The sequence below is a fragment of the Zootermopsis nevadensis genome, unplaced genomic scaffold (assembly GCF_977971745.1).
Source record: "Zootermopsis nevadensis isolate Lab colony 2312 unplaced genomic scaffold, Znev_1.0 Znev_ptg000010l, whole genome shotgun sequence".
Classification (NCBI taxonomy): domain Eukaryota; kingdom Metazoa; phylum Arthropoda; class Insecta; order Blattodea; family Termopsidae; genus Zootermopsis; species Zootermopsis nevadensis.
Window position 1 is genome coordinate 8,461,631 of NW_028259142.1, and position 23,244 is coordinate 8,484,874.

General features: G+C 37.6%; 2 long non-coding RNA genes across 3 annotated transcripts; both read left to right on the plus strand.

Annotated features, from left to right (window-relative positions):
- Positions 1-2,073: 2,073 nt before the first annotated feature.
- On the plus strand, positions 2,074-7,765 carry LOC147874207 (uncharacterized). Its single transcript, XR_015534501.1, has 2 exons — positions 2,074-2,187; positions 5,005-7,765. It is a non-coding gene; the product is annotated as an uncharacterized LOC147874207 (long non-coding RNA).
- A 6,449-nt stretch (positions 7,766-14,214) lies between these two features.
- On the plus strand, positions 14,215-21,164 carry LOC147874208 (uncharacterized). Of its 2 annotated transcripts, none has more exons than XR_015534506.1 (2): positions 14,215-15,976; positions 16,295-21,164. It is a non-coding gene; the product is annotated as an uncharacterized LOC147874208 (long non-coding RNA). The 2 variants fall into 2 exon arrangements; XR_015534507.1 differs by having other exon boundaries at positions 14,215-15,224.
- The last annotated feature ends 2,080 nt before the right edge of the window (positions 21,165-23,244 follow it).

The following is a 23,244-nucleotide window of genomic DNA, read 5'->3' on the forward strand; positions in this document are numbered from 1 at the left end:
AGTACGAGCTTCTGCCGCTAGGGGCTGCGATCTACATTCAAAGTGAATCAGAGTGCCAGCCGGCACCATCGAATTAGCATTTGTTTCTTAGTTACGGGCGTTTTGGTAGTGCATTACACCGACCCTCCTGCGATTTCGGAATGGCGGATTTTCATGAACAAAGAGTGTGTATCAAATTTTGCCAAAGACTCGCCAAAACGGCTACGGAAACCTATGAAATGCTAAAGCAAGCATTTGGGGAGTCCGCAATGGGTCGTGCACAAACGTTTGTGTGGCATTCACGTTTTAAAAATGGCCGAACCTCTGTCGATGATGACGAGCGTTCTGGACGACCATCTTCGAGCACAACGCCCGAAAATGTTACGAAGATTCGGCAGGCCATTCACGAAGATCGACGTCGTACCATCAGCGACTTGTGCGACATTTTTGGGATAGGCTATGGGACCTGTCAGCTGATTCTAAAGGAAGAACTCCACATGCGACGCATCGCAGCCAAGTTTGTACCAAGGCTCCTGTCTGAGGACCAGAAGCAGAATCGACTTCTCGTTTGTCAGGAGCTCAAAGATCTTGCAAGAACCGACCCCAACTTCCTTTCTAAGGTTATCACAGGTGATGAAAGCTGGGTTTACGGGTAAGATCCGGAAACGAAGCAGCAATCTTCACAATGGAAGACCCCATTGTCACCACGACCGAAGAAGGCAAGACAGGTCAAGAGCAATTTGAAGTCAATGCTGATCTGTTTTTCCGACCAGGAGGGGATCGTCCATAGGGCGTTTCTTCCTGCAGGTCAGACGGTCAATGCTGAATTTTATTGTGGGGTCCTGAGGCGGTTACGTGAAGATGTGAGACGGAAGCGGCCGGCAAAGTGGTGCAACCACAACTGGCTGCGGCATCATGACAACGCGCCAGCGCACACCGCCCTCAAGGTTCGGCAGTTTTTGGCCTCAAACACCATGGCCGTCATCCCACACCCTCCTTATCCGCCGGATTTAGCTCCGTGTGACTTCTTCCTCTTCCCAAAGATGAAAATTCAGCTAAAGGGAAGGAGATTTGAGACGATAGAAGAGATTCAGGCAGAATCGCAGATGGTGCTTGACAGGCTGACAAAGAAAGATTTCCAGGGATGCTTCCAGGCTTGGCAGCGGCGCTGGGTTCGTTGTGTTCACTCCCAGGGGAACTACTTTGAGGGTGATGGATGCATTTAATACGGGTTTTTATAGGCGCAGTCCTGAAACTTTCCGATCGCACCTCGTAAGGTAAGGTAATGTTATTTATTATTTATTTAGTGTTCTGTCTGATGACAGGTCCATATGAACAGGATCCTTCCATCCTTTTCTCGGACTGGGACCTGTTCATATACGTTCTTGGCAAATGATCCAGAAGTGGTTTGCCATTACCTTCTTCTGTGGAGTATGGAGTAATTGTTGGAATGCCACGGAGAAACCGGGAAAGCCCCCGGAGGAAAACTCCGTGTTGCCTAGTCCACGGCCTTGCCCAACACAAGTTATAAATTCGGGCAACGCCGGGAATCGAACCCGAGAACCCAGGATTACAAGGCCAGCGTTCTAACCGCTAGACCACCCTGGCCTTAATGTACTGTAAGGTAAGGTAATGTAATGTAAGGTAAGGTAATGTAAGGTAAGGTAACTATGTAGGTAAACATTGTTGTTTATTTGTTGATAAACAGATCACGTTTCCAAGGTAACATAATAATAAAGTTTGACGTTTCCTAGGTAACATAACAATGAAGTTACACTTTTTGTTTCCCTTTTTCGTAACACTTTTTCGTTACATTTTTGCCGAATGACACTGACCCTAAAATATAGACTTATTTACGTCAAAAAATGGTTTAAGAATTTGTTTATCATAAGTTTTGCCATGTCATTAGATTGTATGCATGTTATTAAACTACTGAATTAAATGATCAGTATATTACAAACTGAATTTACAAACAAGGAATTCCTCTAAAAACACAACAGAAAAATACACAGAAAATGACACATGCTTGACGAAAGCTCCAAAACATTGCTAGCTCCATTAGGAATATCAAAGAATTCATTTACCGAACGTACAGTCATGATGCAGGGTGTAATACACTGTTCCAGGTCATTAAAGAACGTAAGGAACTCCATATCCAAACACAGAAAGAATCCGAGACATCACCTGCGACAGAGGAGGCCACTCTAGGTTAGTTGATTATTATTATTTTAGAGTGTTGTATGAACTGCTAAAGGTAAAGAGTCAACTATGATATTGCAGATAGACTGTGAATGATAAATCTGAAGAAATGAGTAAGGACGTGGTCTTGGCTTATTTTATGATTACTGTGAAAAGCTGGGAAGACAACAACTTGCATTCACAGGTCTACATTCAATCTGAGTATATCCTGCTATGCAGCCAGGATAGTGTAACAGCCCACTCTGAGTTCGATTCTCGAGCAGGCGGACCTGAGATAGACTTAGATTGGGCTTTTGGCGATTACTCCAGTTTATATGCAAGGAAAGGGGCCTAAGTTAGTTTTGTTTCGTTAGCGCCTTCCTTAATCGGAATTTATAATAAATTGTATTAAATTTTCCCGAGTTGACGGTTAGTATCGCTAGTTCGGGCCACATCTTGGGAGACTTGTTTGTTCCACCGGGCGACTGCCTGGCGCCAGCTACGTGACAGAATGAATGGGTGATTTTATGATCGGTGGCTCGACTTGGTGGGATGGGTAAGCTCTTCCAGATGTGTTTTAGCCGTTAGAAGACTTAGGATAAATCACGTCACTAAGCACCAATGGGTTTAAAATAAGCTATCGGCGGCAAATTTGTAAGGTTAGGGTGATGACCCACTCAGCCAATGAGAACACTCTCTTGAGATTCAAAAGTCTTGGGTGAGTCTTGCTGATCGCGGTGTGCGTCCAGCAAGGGGCTTCCAAAAACTCACTTACGCTTTAGTCTCGGCGGCGAGTAGTCCTGCACTCGGCGAGGGAAAGTACGAAATTAATAAACGTGCTTGATGAAAGTGAACGAATACACAATTTGTAACTGAACGACATCCCTTCTTATTACACTGCCTCGCAAGTTGATCCCGAAACCCCTCTTCACCTTGAAGGCAAGAATCTATGCCCTGAGCTACCAAAACGAAGCCCAACACAAAACCCCTTGTAACCAGCCGGGCGTCCTGATGGAGAGTTTGGAGTGAAAGGACGGTTACAATAGCTCATCTGGTATAGTGTCTAATTCCAGATTGAATGACCATGATTTGATCCTCAGCAGGAGCAAAGGATTTTTCTACTAACCTTTGGATCCAGATTGCCTCTAAAGCCCACTCAGCCTATCTGATGGGTACTGGAGAACTTTTCCCTGGGAGTAAAGCATGGTTGAGGCATGATGCTGACCACTCATTCCCATCTACTACCAAGGTCAAGAATGACAAGAAGCTGTACCTTCTCTCCTCCCAAGCCCCTACATGGCATGTAATGAGACAACCTTACTTGCTCATTGCTCAATGTTATTTCTTAGAGTAAACTGAATTTGACAATGGAAACAAATTGTAACATCATTTAATATCCAGTACTATTGGGATTATCAAAGTCAGACTTGTAGAAAAATTAAGACAACAAATTTAATACAGCTAAAATTTCTATCGAGAATCAGTTGAAATTATCTGTACTGTATAATGCCCAGTTTGATATTTGCTTACTTCTATTGAGGCACACGTGGTTGGCCTGAAAATTCTCAGTAACTATACTAGACCTCAGAAAGTTGTTTTACAAGTGCTGTTATGACGAGGCCAATTTTGGAAATTAATTTGAATACAGATGTCACAAGAAAGTGCAAATAACTTGGCACATAGTATTTTTTAATGGATTACAGGCACAAAGCGAAGGCTGGCATTCTTGGATTTTTTGCTGGATGCATCACACAATGGTGTCAAGTTGACAGATGAAGAGCTTAGGGAGGAAGTGGACACTTCCATGTTTGATATAGGGGAAAGTTTAAATCCAAATATGAAATTGTGTTAAAGAATTTTAATTTCTTCCTTTAAAGATTTTCAAAATGTCATCATCACATTCAAGTGTCATCTGTTTTCCTTGCACATTTGTTAGTACCATGATTCAATTATGGACCTTGGTACTATAATATAAACACAAAAATCTTATTGAACTAGCACAGTACAATAGAGCCCTACTTGAAAAGCTGATACCTGCTCAGGTGGCCAAGAAATTCCATATCCTTTATGGAAACTCAATCTTCACTACCATGTTCACAATTGCTTATCACTGAAACCTATCCTGAGGCGGTCCAATGTCACCTTACTTCCTATTTCTTTAACACTGTCCCATTTATACCTAGGTCTTCTAAGCACACTGCCTTATTGTAGTTGGTAATTCTATAAAATTCTTGAGTTTATATTATTATTATTATTATTATTATTATTATTTATTTGACTGCAAATGGGTTTTTACCCGGTGGCAGTGGTCCTACAATAAGACACAACAAAACATAAGACAACAAAAACAATAAGAAACAACAGAACAATGAGACAGAACAAAACAATAAGACACAAAAATCATAAGACAACAAAAACAATAAGAAACAAGAGAACAATGAAACAGAACAAAACAATAACACAAAAAACATAAGACAACACAAACAATAACAATAAGAAACAACAGAACAATGAGACACAACAAAACAGTAAGACAAAAAGACATAAGACACAACAAAACAATAAGACAACAAAACAATGAGACACAAAAAACATAAGGCACAACAAGAACAATAAGACACAACAAAGCAATGAGACACAACAATACAGTAAGACAAAAAGACATGACACAACAAAAACAATGAGACACAAAAAGCATAAGGCACAACAAGAACAATAAGACACAACAAAACAACACACCACACTCAAAATAAAACAGCTCATAATATTACAAAACCGTATAACCTAAAGTACATAACTTAAAAATTAATACCAACACCAATTTGTTCTCCTGCTTTATTCTTTCAGGGTCATAATACTACAAGTACTGGTATTTGCTGGGCAATCTATCTGTTAGGTCTGCACACCGACATATAGGTAAGAAATTAAATATGGGCTACCATGACACACTGAGGACCCTGAACGAACTTGAGCAAGGTTTGCGCCAGATATTGGACAGGAAGCCTGACTGGAAGAGACTGCTGAGGAGACATAAATGTAGAAGGGAGGATGATATCAAATGAAATCTCTGGGAGAGAGGAGTTGAAGGCCACTGGATTTTGTTGGCCCAGGACAAGGACCAGTGGAGTGCTTTGGTTAATTCGGTGATGAACCTTCAGTATCCCTAATCCATCTACTTTGTTAGTTAGTTTCAATTTAGTCTCTTGACTGAAATACATGGAGCTATATTTTAGGTGTAACTAATATTTTATAACAGTGTCCATTTTATGTTTACTCAAGCAGGTATTATATATTTGTTTGAAATTCCATATGGATTGAGGGTATAGTTATGGATTTTGCAACATTGGGAGATAAATTGAATTTGAGCCATTTTAATTTTATTAATGTTAAGATCAGTAGCAACTCCTCCAATTTGAAAAAAATGCAGCTAGTTCAGTGGGGTGAGATAAGGCCTTGAGTTGTGCAGTACCCACTTAAGCAGAGAATAGCCCATGTCCTACCAGACTAGCAGTAATGTGCGAAGTTGAATGACATCAGAAATGTTCTGAATTTCGAAGGTTAGGATCCAGAATGAAATCAGGATTATTTGTATGGAGAAACCTTCTCCTTGCCTTTGTTTCTGATATCTACGGTCAATAAGAATGATATTTATTAACAAATTTTAAAATAATATTAATTATTTCCAAACATGTTTAACCCTTTAGAGCAATGTGGTAAGATTGTTTATAACTCATTTCTCCCACATGTGTTTATGTTTGCAATTCTAACTGTTTTTTGTGGATTTCCATTCAAATAGTGAGGATGATTGTTGACAACAGGATAGTTAAAAGATAATGAACATGTAGTTAATAAACATAAAATGGACACTGTCATGAAATATCTGTTATACTTAAAATATAGCTTCATGTATTTCAGTCAAGAGACTAAATTAAAGCTAACTAACAAAGTAGATGGATTAGGGATACTGAAGGTTCATCACCGAATTAACCAAAGCACTCCACCAGTCCCTGTCATGGGCCAGCAATATCCAGTGGCCTTCAACTCCTCTCTCCCAGAGATTTTATTTGATATCATCCTCTCTTCTACATGTATGTCTCCCCAGCAGTCTCTTCCCATCAGGCTTCCTGACCAATATCTGGCGCAATCCTTGCTCAGGTGCAGCAAACTGGAAGGCAGCCATCTTATACTTGTCACGTTGGTAACCTAAAATCGCATTCTCTATGTACTCTGTTATTTCTCTTGCAATGAAGGATACACTGGGTACAATCTTAGAGACTCCTTGATGACCCTCTCAAAATATTTCATCTCACTTAGGAACTTCATCTTGGCAGGGCGGTCAGATCCTTGGAAGATCTGTTTCAGCTCCTCATATACGTTGTTCTGGAACATATCAGTCCATCTGCAGGTGGCGGTTTTTTTTTTTACAATTCTCTGAGAAAATTTCTGTTTCCTTTTTCATTATATTGATTGACTAAGGAGCATACTGTTCCCATGAAGAAGTGTATGAATGACTGCCTGGCTGTCTCTCAATGTCTCTGACTAACCAAATCAATATATAACTTTTTAATTGAATTGCAAATTCACTGACAAATCTGGCGTCCTAACCCTTCCAGTCTTACAAATGAAGCATTTCTGTAAAGGCACAGCATTCTGTCAGTCATTATGATAGTGTATTTTAGGCTGATAATTATAGAGGGAAGTTGTGTCTTTCTGCCTCAGAAGTGTGTATGGCAGTCATGTTAGTATTATTGATTTTTAGTATGGAAATTGTAACTAAATCAGGGATCATGTAACACCTGACTGATGAATGAAGAATGGCTGCGTTGTCAACATTCATCTTTGGGTTGTTACGCCGTGTGGACTTGTAGGTACCGCATTTTGGAGAAGCCATGAAGATGGAAACAGTGTGTTTCTCAGAAACATTGGTACCTTCTTCACAAGTCCACATGGTGTTACAGACCAGAAAACTATCAACACTTTTACCGCTATGAGAACTTTTCTCATATAATGACTGTGTTCATTCAGGGTCCTCAGAGTGTCATGGTAGCCCATATTTAATTTCTTACCTGTATGTCGGTGTGCAGACCTAACAGATAGATTGCCCAGCAAATACTAGTACTTGTAGTATCAAGACCCTGAAAGAATAAAGCAAAAGAACACTATACCAGATGAGCTATCCTGACTGCATAGCAGGAGATACTCAGATTGAATGTAGACCTGTGAATGCAAGTTGTTGTCTTCCCAGATTTTTACAGTAATCATAAAATAAGCCAAGACCACGTCCTTACTCATTTCTTCAGATTTATCATTCACAGTCTATTTGCAATGTCATAGCTGATTCTTTACCTTTAGCAGTTCATACAACACTCTAAAATAATAATAATCAACTAACCTAGAGTGGCCTCCTCTGTCGCAGGTGATGTCTCGAATTATTTCTGTGTTTGGTTATGGAGTTCCTAACGTTCTTGAATGACCTGGAACAGTGTATTACACCCTGATTCATGATTTTACGGTCGGTAAATGAAATCTGTGGTGTTGGTACAACATCCTATTGTAATCTGACTGTCTTATGGATCCATGGACTGAAATAAAATATTATTATTATTAATAGTGCATTCTCTGCAATGATATGGGCTAGTTTTATTAAGTGGTCCCAATATAGTAGAAACCCTTACTTCCTATTTGAACACTGAGACAGACAGACAGAAATACAGATAGAGGGACAGAGCCAGCCTCTGATGTGTCATCTCCCGTTTTCCCCAGACTCTGTGCAGTGTCCAAAGAAAATTCTTCCACGATGATATTATACCATTTTCACAGACCTTAAGAATCACAGTTGGTGTGTGTTGCACAGTCAATTTTGTAGAAGGTGAACATATAATTTGCAATTCAATCATATTTGGAATAAGGCACTTCTTACTATTTGAAGGTCACAGGTTTTTTGAAAGCAAACATTTTTTACATTTGTAACATCATTTTAAGATTATCATGATGTTTCTAGACTTGATGGTTGTGGAGAAATGAAGTTATTGGTATGGCCATGGAACTATGCTTTATAGAACTTCTGGCATGAAGAAGCGCACATTTTATTACCGGAAAGTTGAGAGATTGTGTTTGTGTATTAATTCTTTTCTGTTTAAATATATACAGTATTTCCAGATGCATCAACTTTTTCACACGTGATGAATGAGCTGTACTTAAATTTTTCATAGTTTTAAGAATTACTTTGTATTCTTCTTTATTGATAAATAAGTCAGATATTATTTGGGAGTTGGTTTATATTAAGGGGTTTATTAGTGTATTTACCTTAATTGTGGCAGTGCAAAATGTTGGCAGCCATGATTCCTCTATCTGGACAAATTTTTTATTATTTTTTTTTATTATTATTTATTTGACTGCAAATGGGTTTTTACCCGGTGGCAGTGGTCCTACAATAAGACACAACAAAACATAAGACAACAAAAACAATAAGAAACAACAGAACAATGAGACAGAACAAAACAATAAGACACAAAAATCATAAGACAACAAAAAAATAAGAAACAAGAGAACAATGAAACAGAACAAAACAATAACACAAAAAACATAAGACAACACAAACAATAACAATAAGAAACAACAGAACAATGAGACACAACAAAACAGTAAGACAAAAAGACATAAGACACAACAAAACAATAAGACAACAAAACAATGAGACACAAAAAACATAAGGCACAACAAGAACAATAAGACACAACAAAGCAATGAGACACAACAATACAGTAAGACAAAAAGACATGACACAACAAAAACAATGAGACACAAAAAGCATAAGGCACAACAAGAACAATAAGACACAACAAAACAACACACCACACTCAAAATAAAACAGCTCATAATATTACAAAACCGTATAACCTAAAGTACATAACTTAAAAATTAATACCAACTAGACATAAGTCAGTAACAGTAATGAATCACACGTTTCATCAGGACCTTCTCTTCACTTCACTACACTTATGAAGCCTTCCCATCCTCACCCCAATTTACCCCCCTTCACTGCACCCACCCATCTATTCCCTTTACTTCACCTCATTTATCACTTTCCTAACCTTCTTCCTAAACGTACTTGGTTTACAGGAGAGAGTCCCTAAAACCTCAGCAGGTAGCTGGTTCCAGAGTTGGAAGGTCCTATTTACAAAGGAATATTTTCCGATATCTGTTCTTTGTTTTCTGCTCCTAACTTTCCGAATATGATCGACTCTGCTCAGGTAGTATGGCCTTTGCAATCTGTCACCTATAGCTTTCCATGCCCGATCTCCCGTGTACGCCTTGAAGAGAGCACATATTCGTGCTATCTTTCTACGCTGTGCCAGGGTTTCCCAGTTCGAATCGCTCCTGTGATATGCAAATTTACATGCTTTCCTTTGCACCCGTTCTAACGCATTTATCTGCCCCTCCCTGTAAGGATCCCAGCACGCCGCCCCATATTCCAGAATCGGACGCACTAGTGATGTGTAGGCTAGACTTTTAGTGTTACTATTCCCCTTTTTGAGAACACGCATTGTAAAATGAAGTGCCTTCCAGGCTTTTTTCACAAACAAAAGATGGCTGTCTTCTGGGTTGTTGCGCCATGTAGTCTGGTAGAAGTTTACCAACGTTTCAGAGACCCTATTGGTGGAGGCAACAAGGACCTCAAAAACGTTGGTAAACTTCTACCAGACTACATGACGCATGGGTTAGAAGACAAACATCTTGAGACTCACTGCCGTGAAAACTTCAAATCCTACAGAGTACGACCTGAATTAGTTTGGCGAAGCCAAAATTTGTTTGTTTTATTTGACAGTGCCTCACACAATACAGTACTTTTCATGACAACATGTCTAGGTCATTCTTTTTGTAGAGCTTAAGTTACACCTGACGTGCAATTTCTAGAGATTGCTGTTGCAGAAAATTATTTACAACTCTTTATTCTGTCAGATTGCTTTTAAAACACTGTAAATACTAGCAAATTGATCTGCGATTTATCTAGCACCTAATGCAATTGAATAGGCTGTGTGTTAAGGGATTTTAGGTTCTCACAGTGGTGAGTATGATCTGGATTTTGATGTCATGTAGACTCTTAGCTAGATACCAGCATTTCAGAGAAACATACTGTCTCCACATTCAGAGGAATCTTGCAGCAAGCCAGTTTCCTTTTTGACATTGCCATGGAAACATATTTTACTCAATAGAATATATTGAATTTATAAATGTAATAAGTTGAAATATGTTGTTTTTTGTTTTCATATTTTGACCCACTATTCTTATCCCTTTTTCTTATGCATAACAATTTTATATTATTACTTTTAAATTTACTGTTACCCTCTTTTATACTTTGTACAAGAATTTTATCATTGTTCCAAGTGAATTATTTAATCTGAAATAAAAAGTGTTGTCGTGTAGAGATAATGGAGCTACATTTATATAAACATAAAACAACTCTCCTTCAAGCAGTAATTTCCATACCTTGTTAAATGTAAAGTTAAGCAAGTATCTTCATACTCACTGCTGTGAAAACCTCAAATCTTACAAAAGAAACTTTCATCTTCAAAATGATGCAGATAGCAAATGCAGTGTACTTAGAACTTTATACCCAAACCGGTCGAAGGAAAACTGAACGTCTTCTCGGGTAAATATTTTTACATGCCTCAGGTAGTTGCCACTAGTTTTGAAAATGATTTCCCCACAACAGAGGAGTTGGTGTGTCCTGCAGTTACGGAAGGAGTTCGTTACAACTGTGCAATGCGCATTTTGTACACAATTCCACGTGGAACCACACATTCAAGTATCAATTTACGTCTATTATAACATATTCGAATCACAACTTCCCGTCGTACCTGGTGAAAACCTTCTCGTCCTACCTTGCTGGCCGGACATTAAAAACGTCCTTCTAGTCGGCCACGTCCACACGTCTTGTCATGTGCTCCATTGATAACTAAACCTGCTCTGTCCCATTCATGCAACCTGCAGGCAGTTATTCGGGTACTGATTGACAGTTTTGATTCTTTCAAAGAAAACGCAGGGACAGGCCACACGAATCCATTCATTCATCCATCGCTTTACATTTCGAGTTGAAGCGTTACGTGAAAACAACACTCTTAGACAAATGATTGTTCTGTAAATATATTTGTTTCTAAAATGCAGTGTTTACCGATTCCAAGTCGAAACCGTGAGTGTGGCACCTCGAAAATATTTTCGTATGCGTTTAAGAAGGAAGCTGGAGTGAATTTTGTGAAAGGGTCCTCGCTTTGCTGATGCCAGAGACACTTTGTTTATTCTGACAAAAGGAACAAAGACGTTCAGGCCAAATTTGTACAGTTGACATAATTCTGCCTGCCTTTGTTAACAAAAGACCAATTTATCGACAAGGCTGATAAGATTATGAAGATTGTTGGCTTGAAATCAATTTTACGTTAATTACATGAATAATGCTTCTGAGAACGATGAATTGTAAAACTGCTGCAGTTGCGATGGAAATATCTGGAACTGATAGGTACATATACGATAATATCCATTTATCTGTCGCACTGCTCTGAGGACCACCAAGTGACGCAGACCAAACAGTCAATCTGAAGATGCAAGTCGTGAAATTATGTTGCCACCTACATGTAGATATTTTTGGTTAGTAAACAAGAATCCTATCCGGTGGGTACCGGGTTCCTTTCCCGGGGGTAAAAAGCGGCCAGTGCGTGATGCTGACTCTCCTTCTCTTGCCGAGGTCAAGAATGAGTAGGAGCTATACCGCCTCCCCCCAAGCGCCTACATGGCGTATATGTGCATATTGCCTGTGTAATATAACGATATTATTGTCCTGCAAATGCAACGACTGTCGAAACGTAATATTCGACGCAGCTTATCGGAAGCCAAAGTACAATAACTCGAAATTCCTTGTAGTGTTCCGAACAAGTATTTTTACTACACAGTGGATGGTAGATTGTAATGAGTGTTTTGGTAATGCGTCGAATCATTGGCGTTGTACTAACCGTTTTATGAAATTCATTCGTTATTTACTTTTCAATGTACCGCAAAACATGGCGGATTTTTTTGCCACCCATAAATGATTCCAATACTAGGTTTAATTAATGCATTATAAACGGATTTCTTAATGATTTAAAAGCAGAAATTAAACACCATATAAATATTTCTTATTTTATATAGAACATTATTTCCACACATTCAGTGATATTCTAATATTGACCTAACTCGACTTTCTTTGCTACCTAATATGGCACAGTTTTGTTTGGTAATTATATGTTAGTGTCTAAAGTATGAACGCTAATGACAATTCATATTTAGAAATTTGTTTCGCTGGAAATTTAATGTTAATACTAGAAATAGCCTGCTGCAAGAGAAAGGTATATCGATTTATTTGCATGGTTTATGCAAAGGACGTGGCACCACTGTACATTTCTGCTTTGAATCGAATGCCATCGTCGGGAAATTTCCCACGAGAGCAGTCTAAGGTTGTGCTTACGTGTAGTCATTTGTAGGCCATCTGTATGTTAAAATTGTGAAAGGTGAGTAGCAAAATACAGAATACATAGCTGTAATTATATGTCTTATTTCGGAATTATGTGTGAAATGTTTATGGGGTCAAGAAGTATCATGTACAATAATAAAGTAGGTAATGACAGAATACAATTGAGGCGATGTATGGATTAATTATTTGAATGAGTTTTGTACAGTTTAGTATGAGGTATATTTTTGTTCAGGAAATTTCTAGACAAGGTGTTGGTGTCAAGGGGCGACGATTTTTTTTTTAACTGTGTTTCCATGTAACGTCATCAGACGCGACGTTGCCTCATCTATATACATAGTTAAATATATGTAATGAAACAAAAGTCTTTATTGTTCATTTCAGAGCTCGTGGCCGATTGTTTTTTCGCAACTGAAGAAATTTAGAGAAAAAACAAACAAATTAACAAATCTAAAACTTCTTGACGATGGTGAAGAGTCAATTGAATAAAAATTTACTTGGATATTATCCATCGTCTAGTAATAAAACGTAAAAAACGTAAAAACGACGTTTCGGAGATGGGGCTCTATCTCCGTCTTCAGGTTCCTACTCAGTTGGGCCCACTAGATAGAGCTAATCCCTATCTCCGGACAAATTAAAAAGTTGAAAGTCCCAGAATAAAAAGGCATAACCACACCATCCATCTGTGGGACGTAAAAAAATAGTATGTAGAAAATAAATTTCATAAACACGAATAATGCCAAAAGCCAAAAAAACACACAAAAATTTGGGAATAAATACACAAGAATATTAACTTGAAACTCAATGCCCAACTTGGATTTCTTGAGAGATGACAGGTATCCAAATAGGAGATAAATCCAAACTAGGCTGGCTGATAGGATTGGCGAGTAGTGCCATGTGTGCCGCCTCCTTGTATTTTCTGTAGATGGTATTGGGTTCAGTTAATAATACTCTGGCCCCATCCCAACAGACATGATGATCTTCTTCGTACGCATGTTGGGCCAATCTGGATTTCTCCAGCAGGCCCTGTCTGAAATTATATTTGTGTTCTTTTAAGCGTACCTCCAGAGGTCTGCTGGTTTCGCCGATATACTATCTACCGCAATCACATGGTATTCCATACTGACTGGGTACGGGCTGGACGACCGGGGTTCGATCCCCGACGGGGGCAGAGGATTTTTCCTCTAGCCTCTGCGTCCAGACCGGCTCTGGAGCCCACCCAGCCTCCTCTACAATGGGTACCGGGGTCCTTTCCCGGGGGTAAAGCCGGCCGGGGCGTGATGCTGACCACTCACCCCATCTAGTGGCGAGGTCAAGGAAGAGAGGAGCTATACCTCCACTCCCCCCAAACGCCTACATGGCGTATAGCGGGACAATTTTACTTTACTTTACCTTACATTACATCCCTTACCTTACCTTACATTACATTACATTACATTAACTTACATTACCTTACCTTACCTTACCTTACATTACATTACATTACCTTACCTTACCTTACATTACCTTACATTACATTATATTATCTTACATTACATTACATTACATTACCTTACCTTACCTTACATTACATTATCTTATAAACTTCCTTTCCGTATAGACGTATTTAAGTCAAATTCTCCGAAACGGTTGTCCCACTGACAACTTTTTCATGTGTGAAGAATAAGACTTAGTTTTTACTAAGAACATTATGATCGCACACATACGCATCTAGTACCACGTTTTACTGAATTCTCTGTTTTAATGTTCACATTAGTGGTACATGCTGATGTTCCGGGTTGTGGGTAGCATCTCTTTGTGAGATAAGAGTTGAAACCAGTCATAACATAAGCAGAAGTATGTTTCTGTGGCTATAACATTTCTCACTGTGATGAGTTCTCTGGCCTTAGGGTAAGACACCAGACACTATTCAGAAGGTCCTGGGTTTGATCATATTTCTGTGCTCACTGTGTCACTGAATCCTACCTTTCTGCCACATAAATTTTGGGGAAGTGGGGTTTACCAGGTCAAGATGTGTTTCAAAGCCAGTGTTAAACCTTCTGCCAGTACCATCTGTATAAATCACTATTATTGGAGATAAGAGAATCCATTGATTTTGGAAATTAATTTTAAGACTTGCGTGAGTTTGGCAGTGGAAAGTTACCATAAAAATCCCTGTGGACATTCGGTGTCAGCCAACATTTCTCAGCTATATTCAGTATTTTGCTTGCACATAAGTTTTCTTGTTCTTCAGTTCATTCAACCCAGAAAATTATCATGTATGTACAAGTTCATTATCTTGAAATGTTCTGTCTCTGGATGTAGAAACCGCTATGAAGTTTTATGTCTGCCTGTGTTATAGTCGTTTGAGATGGTATCACATTTTCGTGTGCTCGTAATTCAGTGGAGCCTTGATTTTGGTGAGTCCTGAACATACTCATGAGAACTGCTTCATTTTCTAGGATTTGAATAATCTGCTGGGAGACATGCAGAAGACAGAGGCATCAGCATCATCATCAAGATGTATTCAGAGAAGTGCACTTTTACCCAGATGATTGATAGGGTATTCCCTGCTTTACTTTTAACGGTAAATGGGGAAAATAGATGGACACAGACAGTTTTCCTTTCTGGCTTCCTTTAAAAATTAAATAAGTTGTGTTGGGACAGTCAGACAGATGTAGAAATGGAATGCTATAGGACCTACCGCTGTGCCAAGGAACAACTGGGATGTATGTAGTGCTTATCGTCTAGATCAGTGGTATTCAACCTTTTTCGTTCTCGTACCCCCAGATGTAATTTCTCTTCAACTTTGTACCCCCAAAGCTGTTGGTGTATAATTCAAGTTATACATAGTATATAATCTACATCTAAAATAAATTAAATAAATTATATTACTGATTATTCAGTATTTATCATAAAATAATATATATTTGTTTTTAAATTTCACGTACCCCCTAAGATGTCTTTGCGTACCCCAGGTTGAATACCACTGGTCTGGATCACAAGATGTCTAGTTGGGAACTGTCTGTGCACACGTACTGACATATATGCATAACCCACTAACAGTAATGTCTGGGCATGTGCTGCTTAGCGAGTACAGGTAAAGTGTAAAGGATGTGACATTGGCATGTGTTTCGTCAACATGGAAGGATGTACAACAGGTTCGTAACAAGGAAATTAAACTTATTTAGTCCTGTGTTTTGCAGAGTGCAATGCATCAGTACTGAATTCCAGTGCATTCAACTGTGTAGGCCAGGAGAGGTTAAGACTGTGATATTTGAGGTTTTTACAGTCAACGTTTGTAGTTTAGTCTTCTGGGTTATGATATGGTGTAGTCTTGTAAGTCCATTTCAATTTTTTATAAGTATAGGAACATATCACTTCTGTATTTATTCACTTTTACATTGAAGATGGATGTTTGTCAAAACTGTGGTATCCGCCCACAAACAACACTAATTAGTGTTATGATCCAAATAAGGAAAATGGGCTAAATGGTTGGTGGTATGTCATATGCACGTTAAATGGATGATTGGCTCTATCCTGAGTTAATGAGTTTTACCACTGATCAACTGATGTGTCCATGGGGGTGTATAGTCATATGAAACAATTAAAATTTTCAGGCAGTGAGGTTTGAATGTGGGATGATTTTTGTTGCAGTAAGGAGCCCAGGCTGAAAGAATCCACTGTGCAAGCAAACGGTCCACATGAGAAGGTAATTGATGATGCATGAATCTGCCAGATTCGTTACGTGGAAGAACGGAGAGTTTTATTCTTACCTTGTGGTCACCTTGTAGCATGTGTGAAATGTGCACCATCACTTTCAACATGCGCTGTGTGCAGACAACCATTCACTGGCAGTGTAAGAGCATTCCTTTCATGAAAAATTGTATCAGCATTGGGATACCAAATTCACAATTGGGAGCCGTAGGTCCGCGGGATGTAGTTGGCCTGGAGTGTTGCCAACATGACTTGGCCCTGCTTTCTAAACTGTGTTGATGTCCGCTAGCATTTCCCCTTAAAGAGTATTCGCAACGGTGCAGGCACACGGCTCCCGTGGACATTCAGAACAAACTGGCACCAAATTTGTGTTGGTGTAAAGGAATGAGATGTTGTATTTTGTATTGAGACATGTCAGAATGAATGGTTTGTAATGACATTTAAATCTACCAAAGAAAGTTTGTATGGTACAGTTTACAGATTGAATTGATGGCTCTGTCCATGACAGGTAGGTGTCTGTGTGTCTTTGAAAGCTGGTAGTTGTGATATGCACGCTGTCTCATGCGCGGAGGCATGGGCATGTTGGCATGGCAAGAGACACCTTGCCACATAGTACAGTGTATTCCGCCATGGGCATTTCTTCCAACTTATGAAAACAGAATTCTGCCCTCTGATACTGGATGACTTATGCATTGATGACTGAAATTAGGAAATTTGATTTATAAATTGATAATTAATTACAGGTTATGTTGTTTTAAACCTTGTAGTATTATTTTGAAATTATGATTTCACTTGTTTGTATGCAAATACATATTGCAGGAAGGAAGAAAATTAAATGTACAATAACAATATATTATAATCATCATTAGATTAGAAATTCACAGCCATGAAAATTATCAAAAATTAATAACAAATGTGTGTAGGTAGAATGTTTATCTAGCAAATACCATATTTATGAATGTACAATGTGTTTTCCCTTTCCAAATTATTTATTCTTATAATTTGTAAATACACAAAACATATTTGGTGGGGGGCCTAACTCTCTTTTTTGTGCAAAGTACAATTTTATTAACAAATTCAATTTCAAATCTAATATTTTTTTGCCGGTAATATGCAGTCTGGTTTAAATTGTGTTATCAACTGTCTCTACTCATATTGTTGTCATCATCATAATCATTAATCTTTCATTGTGAATTCATTGACCATGAAATCCTCACCCCTGCCCATTTAATTGGAAATTCTAGTAACTTTGAAAATGTTGTCTACAATTTCTGGAGAAATTGAGCACCATGCTGCAAAAATTCATTTACACACACAGTCAGCAGTGGTGTGCAATTCACTCCAGTGCTAGGCCTTAGATTATTATAGCATCATCTGACTGATTTAAAATATGAGCACATTTGGATCAGTTTCACTATAAAATACCAGGACCAACAGAGAATGCAAACTATGTCATTGTAATATTCATACATCTCATACTACATAATATTTAAAATTTGTTTTCACTGCATAATTTTATTTCTTTTTAAGCGTGTTGTACACGAATAATTGATTTTTTTCATTTTGTGACCAAAAAATAAGGACGCATGCTATCTTCATTTTCTAATGATTACATTGTTGTTGCAACAGAAATTTAAAATGTAAGTTGTGTAATTATGTAGTGTGTCATATATTAAATGTGAAGAATTCAAAATTTGGAGAGTAATAAATGTTGACAGTGAATATAATTTGTGAGAATGACAGTGTTAAGAATGTTCCATTCCCACAGTCATCTTTACTCTCAAATTATGTAGTTTTTCTTACGTTTGTAATTCAAGTGCAGCTGAGCTGTGGAATTTTAACAAAACTAACTCTTAGTTCACTATAGCTGATGGGCGAGACTGTGTGATGGTTTTTTGAAACAGACCTACCTAGATTAAATCAATTGTTCATCTGAAGCATTTATTTTGACGTGGTCATTTACGAATGTTACATTGCTATTTGAAAGCATAACATGTATATTGAACTACATAGTTGTGTCACAAAACTAGTATTAGGTACAACATTAATAATACTGAATTTAATTGGGGTACTGGAGCAGTTTAAAGAGTCACGAACTGATAAAAACAAAATTAATTACGATTAATATAAAGATGTCTGGATATTGCTATCGAAATCTGTGTTGAATGATGCCCCTATCTGAAATTGTCAGTTTGCTCATGATGATTTCTTCCCTGTAATTTGATGTAAAACAACGTTTGTCCCTATATTTTAGCCAGTGATGTTAGTAGCTCAGAGAAACTCTGTTCTGCAGCTCAATAAAAGTATAATGGTGTGACTGCATGTTCTGTTTTTTACATGGATGTAGATGTGCTATGCCAGCAAGCCTGACTGGTGTTACACTGTATCCAGTTGCATTGCACTCTGCCTTTTGTACCAGACCAAGATGTCATACATTCACATTGTATATTAACAAGACGAGGTTAAGAAAAGTTAGTGTGATTTCTGTCATTTATTGACTTGAATATGAAGTATGTCCCTGTGCAGTGATTGGAGTTTGTGTGATCCTGACATCCATCGTTAATGTAGGTACAGTTTTTGAATTGAGTGACCATTTTGCCTTCAAAAATTAAATACCAACATACTTTATCATAAAGAATATTAACTGATTTGTGATTGAATGATAAATAATAAGTTCACTACAGTCCTGGTTGAACTGATGGTATGATAGGTAAATTTAGGAGAACATTAAGTAATTAATTAAAGTAAATAATCCTATGCAGAATTAATCATCTGCTTGTTTGTGTCACTTTAGAAAATACATTTTATTGACAGTTCTTTGGGTTTCTAAAGCATCTACTTTCCATGTTCTGTTGTGCTTCATACACCATGTGCTGATGGTGTTTTTGCATATGGGAATGTCCTGTTTTGCATACAGCAGTTCTGTCTGAATAATTATTTGGTTTTCTTATGCAGTGCAAATTACAGTGACTTAATTGGCTGACCTTAATGACAGTGACATTTCACATTGAGGTACCTGTTGATTGCCAGTTATTTTGTGAACTTCAGAAAGCTCCTTCATGGCAAAGTAATAAAAATGCAGGCTTGCAACTTGCTTCTAGTAATATAAACATCTGGAACTGCTGTGTCATCACATTCAGGGCAGCTCATTCTATGTTAGGTAGTCTATTAAGGTGAATTTATATTATGCTTATTTCCAGACTTTCATATTAATTTTACATGCATATTTTAATTGTGGATCCCAATGAAGCAAATTTTGCTATAACAGTTTCATGTTACTATGCTGTTTGGTATAACAGAATTTGTAGTCACATTTTCTCCAAACCCAGTTGTCAGAAGAAAATAAATTTGTTGGTACAGCCAAAATCACTGATTTGTGGGCTACCATGTGCAGCCCCCAGTGGTCCTGGGAGACTGTTTGTACTGTTGTTGCAGACAATTGAATTCTGGACCTCGCAGCCTAAACTGGTCTGATGATAGAATGTGCAGGAAAGGCTGTAATGGTGCCAGCACGTGTGTGTATTCTGATATGTAACATTGAGATAGGGCATTCTGTTTTCCACTATTATTCTGAACATGAAACGATGAAAAAGAGGGGGCATAATTGTGATCATAATTTAAAGTTTCTTGTAATTGCAAGAGGATAAGTACGGTTTTAATTATTGCATTTCCATATATAATGGAAGGAGTTACATAGTTCTGTGTGCATTTAGTGTACATGAAGATAAAAGTTATGACCCCTTTTTGGAACACAACACAAGAAGAACAGACTAGTGTCAGGGAGTGCTCTTGCAACTTCAGTATGAGGCAGTTTCTTAGGCAGGTTTTTTTTAACAACACTTAATGCTTGTTGTCGGTATAATATGCCCATTGGTGCCACCAGAAGTGTAAAGAAAGTTTGGTGTTACAGAAACTTAGGCTGCCATGATAATAGATGACACTGTACCTGGACAGAAGGTATGTGATATGACAGTATCATAATTTTAAAATTACCATGAAGGCTGCATCTAGCATGCTAATCCCTCAAAATTAATTGACCTGGAACTGAAAGAAAAAGACTTATGGCAATTTCATGGTGTCACCCCAAGGTTGAAAATCATCTTTTGATATGGTATCTTACAGTCACTAATAATTACTGACTAATGCAAAGTATCGAAAGGGTAAAATATTGTGCACCCTCTCCTTTGTTGTAAGAATGGCGGGCAACATAATGTAAATGTGTAGTTACAACACCGCTTTGCTTCTCAGCACTAGCCTTTGTGCAATTTCTGTGGAATGGTTGAGGTATTTTATTTACTTCTGACTCTCAAATGCATTGCCACAGTTGGTATAGGAACATGGAATCATTGCGGTTTATTGGAATTTTGGCAATGCATAGTAAAGGCTTATTAGTTTTGCTATTGAGTGAGGAGTGTCAGTGTTCAAGATTTGATTCTATAAATTTGCATTTCATGTTTAAGAGCAATAACAAATAGTGTGGTAGTCACGCTACTAAACTACATAGTACAACACACTTGAAGATGGATGTCCTCATTCTTCCTTCAAGAAATCTCTGGTCATGATATATGTTTTTTTGTTTTGTTTTTTGACAGGAACCTAAATTCTAAATCTTATAAAAGTTTGTTGTAAAAGTAAGGTTGTAAGGTGTTGTTAGAGATTATTGTCAGTTGGACATGTAGTTTAGATTGGGAGAATGGATTCAAAATATTACAAGGAACTGTTTATCAGAAAATTAATCTTTTAAAATACTGTTCCAATGTATTATGATGGATATATTTTGAAATACAAGTGTGTATAATTGATTGATAAAGTGATCATTATTTATGTACATATTATGGTAATACCATTGCTTCTAAAAGAGTACAGGTCGCATATGTTGTCTCAGACTGTACAAAATCTATAATCATATATATTGTGGTTGCCATCTTGATTAGCAACACCAGTTTACTTCATTAAAATTACGGATTTATAAATATTAAGGACAGCAGTTAGGAAACAAAATGCAAAATATACAGTTTATAAAACTGAGGTTAGAAATTTGTTAAAGAAGTAATTCAAATCTCCTGAGGCCACATCGTTAGAGATTACAAAGGTAATGTGTCATACCACCACATTTTAAATTGAACCGGTAGTATCAATACCCCTATAAAGGCATTACATAGCTGTTTTCTTCTTTCACATTTTGATGTGAAATAATTCATTAAGATCAATATTTTCAAAGATGAGATTTTCAGTGTACAAGTCTTGTGTATATGCACTAATTTTGTAGAATTATTATATTACAAAGTCTGTGGTTTTGGGGTAAATGCAGATGATTCATAAACAACAAAAAATAAATGAGAAAGTTTATGTATATGCTGTGTTTGTTTATAATTTCATTCCAAGTGTAGAATCTAAATTTTTGTGGCATTCATGGTAACTTCTATTCAGTTTATTTAATATCCAGACAAGCAACCTGTTTTGTGCTTTGTTTTTCATTTCATGAGTTTGAACACAGGACTTTTTCATTGAAGATTACCCAACCTTAACCGTTCAATATGCATTTCAGCAAGGGAATGCTGGATCGATTTGTTTAGACGAAATGTTTGTACTTTTGAATGGAACTGCTTAGAAACATTCCCCTCAAGTGTAGGTTTGATGTGACATTGGTTTTAACCACTTTATATTCATACACCTTCAAAAGTGGAGATGTTTCTTTACATTATCATTTGTGTAGTTTGTAAATCTGAGCTTTCAGTGGCGACAAGAAGGTAATAGTCTTCTGACATATTGCAATGTTTAGTCCGGTAGAAATTAACTGACATTTCAGAAGTGCAACTCCTAAACATCTGTGAGTTTCTACCAGACCGCAGTATCCTAAAAGATTGCCATTTTCAGGTTTCTTAAATTGATTTTAGCTAATGTACTGTCTTTGGAAAGGGGACGGGAGAAGAAGGATAGATAAAGGAACTTGGATGGTAACTTCGTAATTGTAGTACACACCATGTATTGGGATCAAATGGAGGAGGATGAGGTAGCTGTGGTATGCATAATGCTACATCTGAAGGGATGACTTGGAAGTTTACTCTGTCTGCCCTTCCATAGCAGAAGGAACTGTTCCTGCTATGATTCCAGGGAATAAAATTTTCCTGTGGTAATTAGTAATGTGTAATGTATGATCAGGCATATGATAGGCCTTGGGGAAACGAAGATCGATAAGAAATGTAAGCATTTGTTGGATTTTCCCACATTTAACTGTGCACAATAATAGTTTTGGATAAAACAATTACAAGTCTGATAAATCCTTTATCAGGGTGCTCTCCTGGTTTTAAAACCAGAAAGTTTCGCTGAACGCCTTCCTTCATTGTGTAGTTTTTCTGAAGGATTCTTTTATCAGTTGCTATTAAGTTCCATTTAGATGTGCATCCGTATGTGCAGTTTCACTTTTCACATTTGTATTAATAGTTGGTGCTGAAGTCTTATTCATTACAAGTTTATTTCGCTTAACTGGTGTACTAAATTCAGGTTATATTGAGTTATTCCTGTTGTGTTCCCACTTACTGATTTGTTTGCCTTATCTGCTTATTGTTCATCGTTTCTCTTGGACTTTGTCAGAAAGTCAGTTCTCAGGAGATGGTGGTCAGCTGCAAGCAGTTTGCTCCAAAAGCTGAAGTCTTTTGTGTAATTAATTTTTACTTTTGATGGAGTGAATAATCTTCCAATTGTATCTGTGAATATTTTATGTTTAAAAATGTGTTTTGGTCTTTTAGAAGGCATTGTTACACACAGTTTAAACAGTTTTCAAGTACAACTTTGATAAGTGTGGAATCAAGTACAGTAAATCCCCTCTGGTTGGACACCCCTATATCCTGGACACCCCTCTATATTGGACACTTTTAATTGGAACCGGC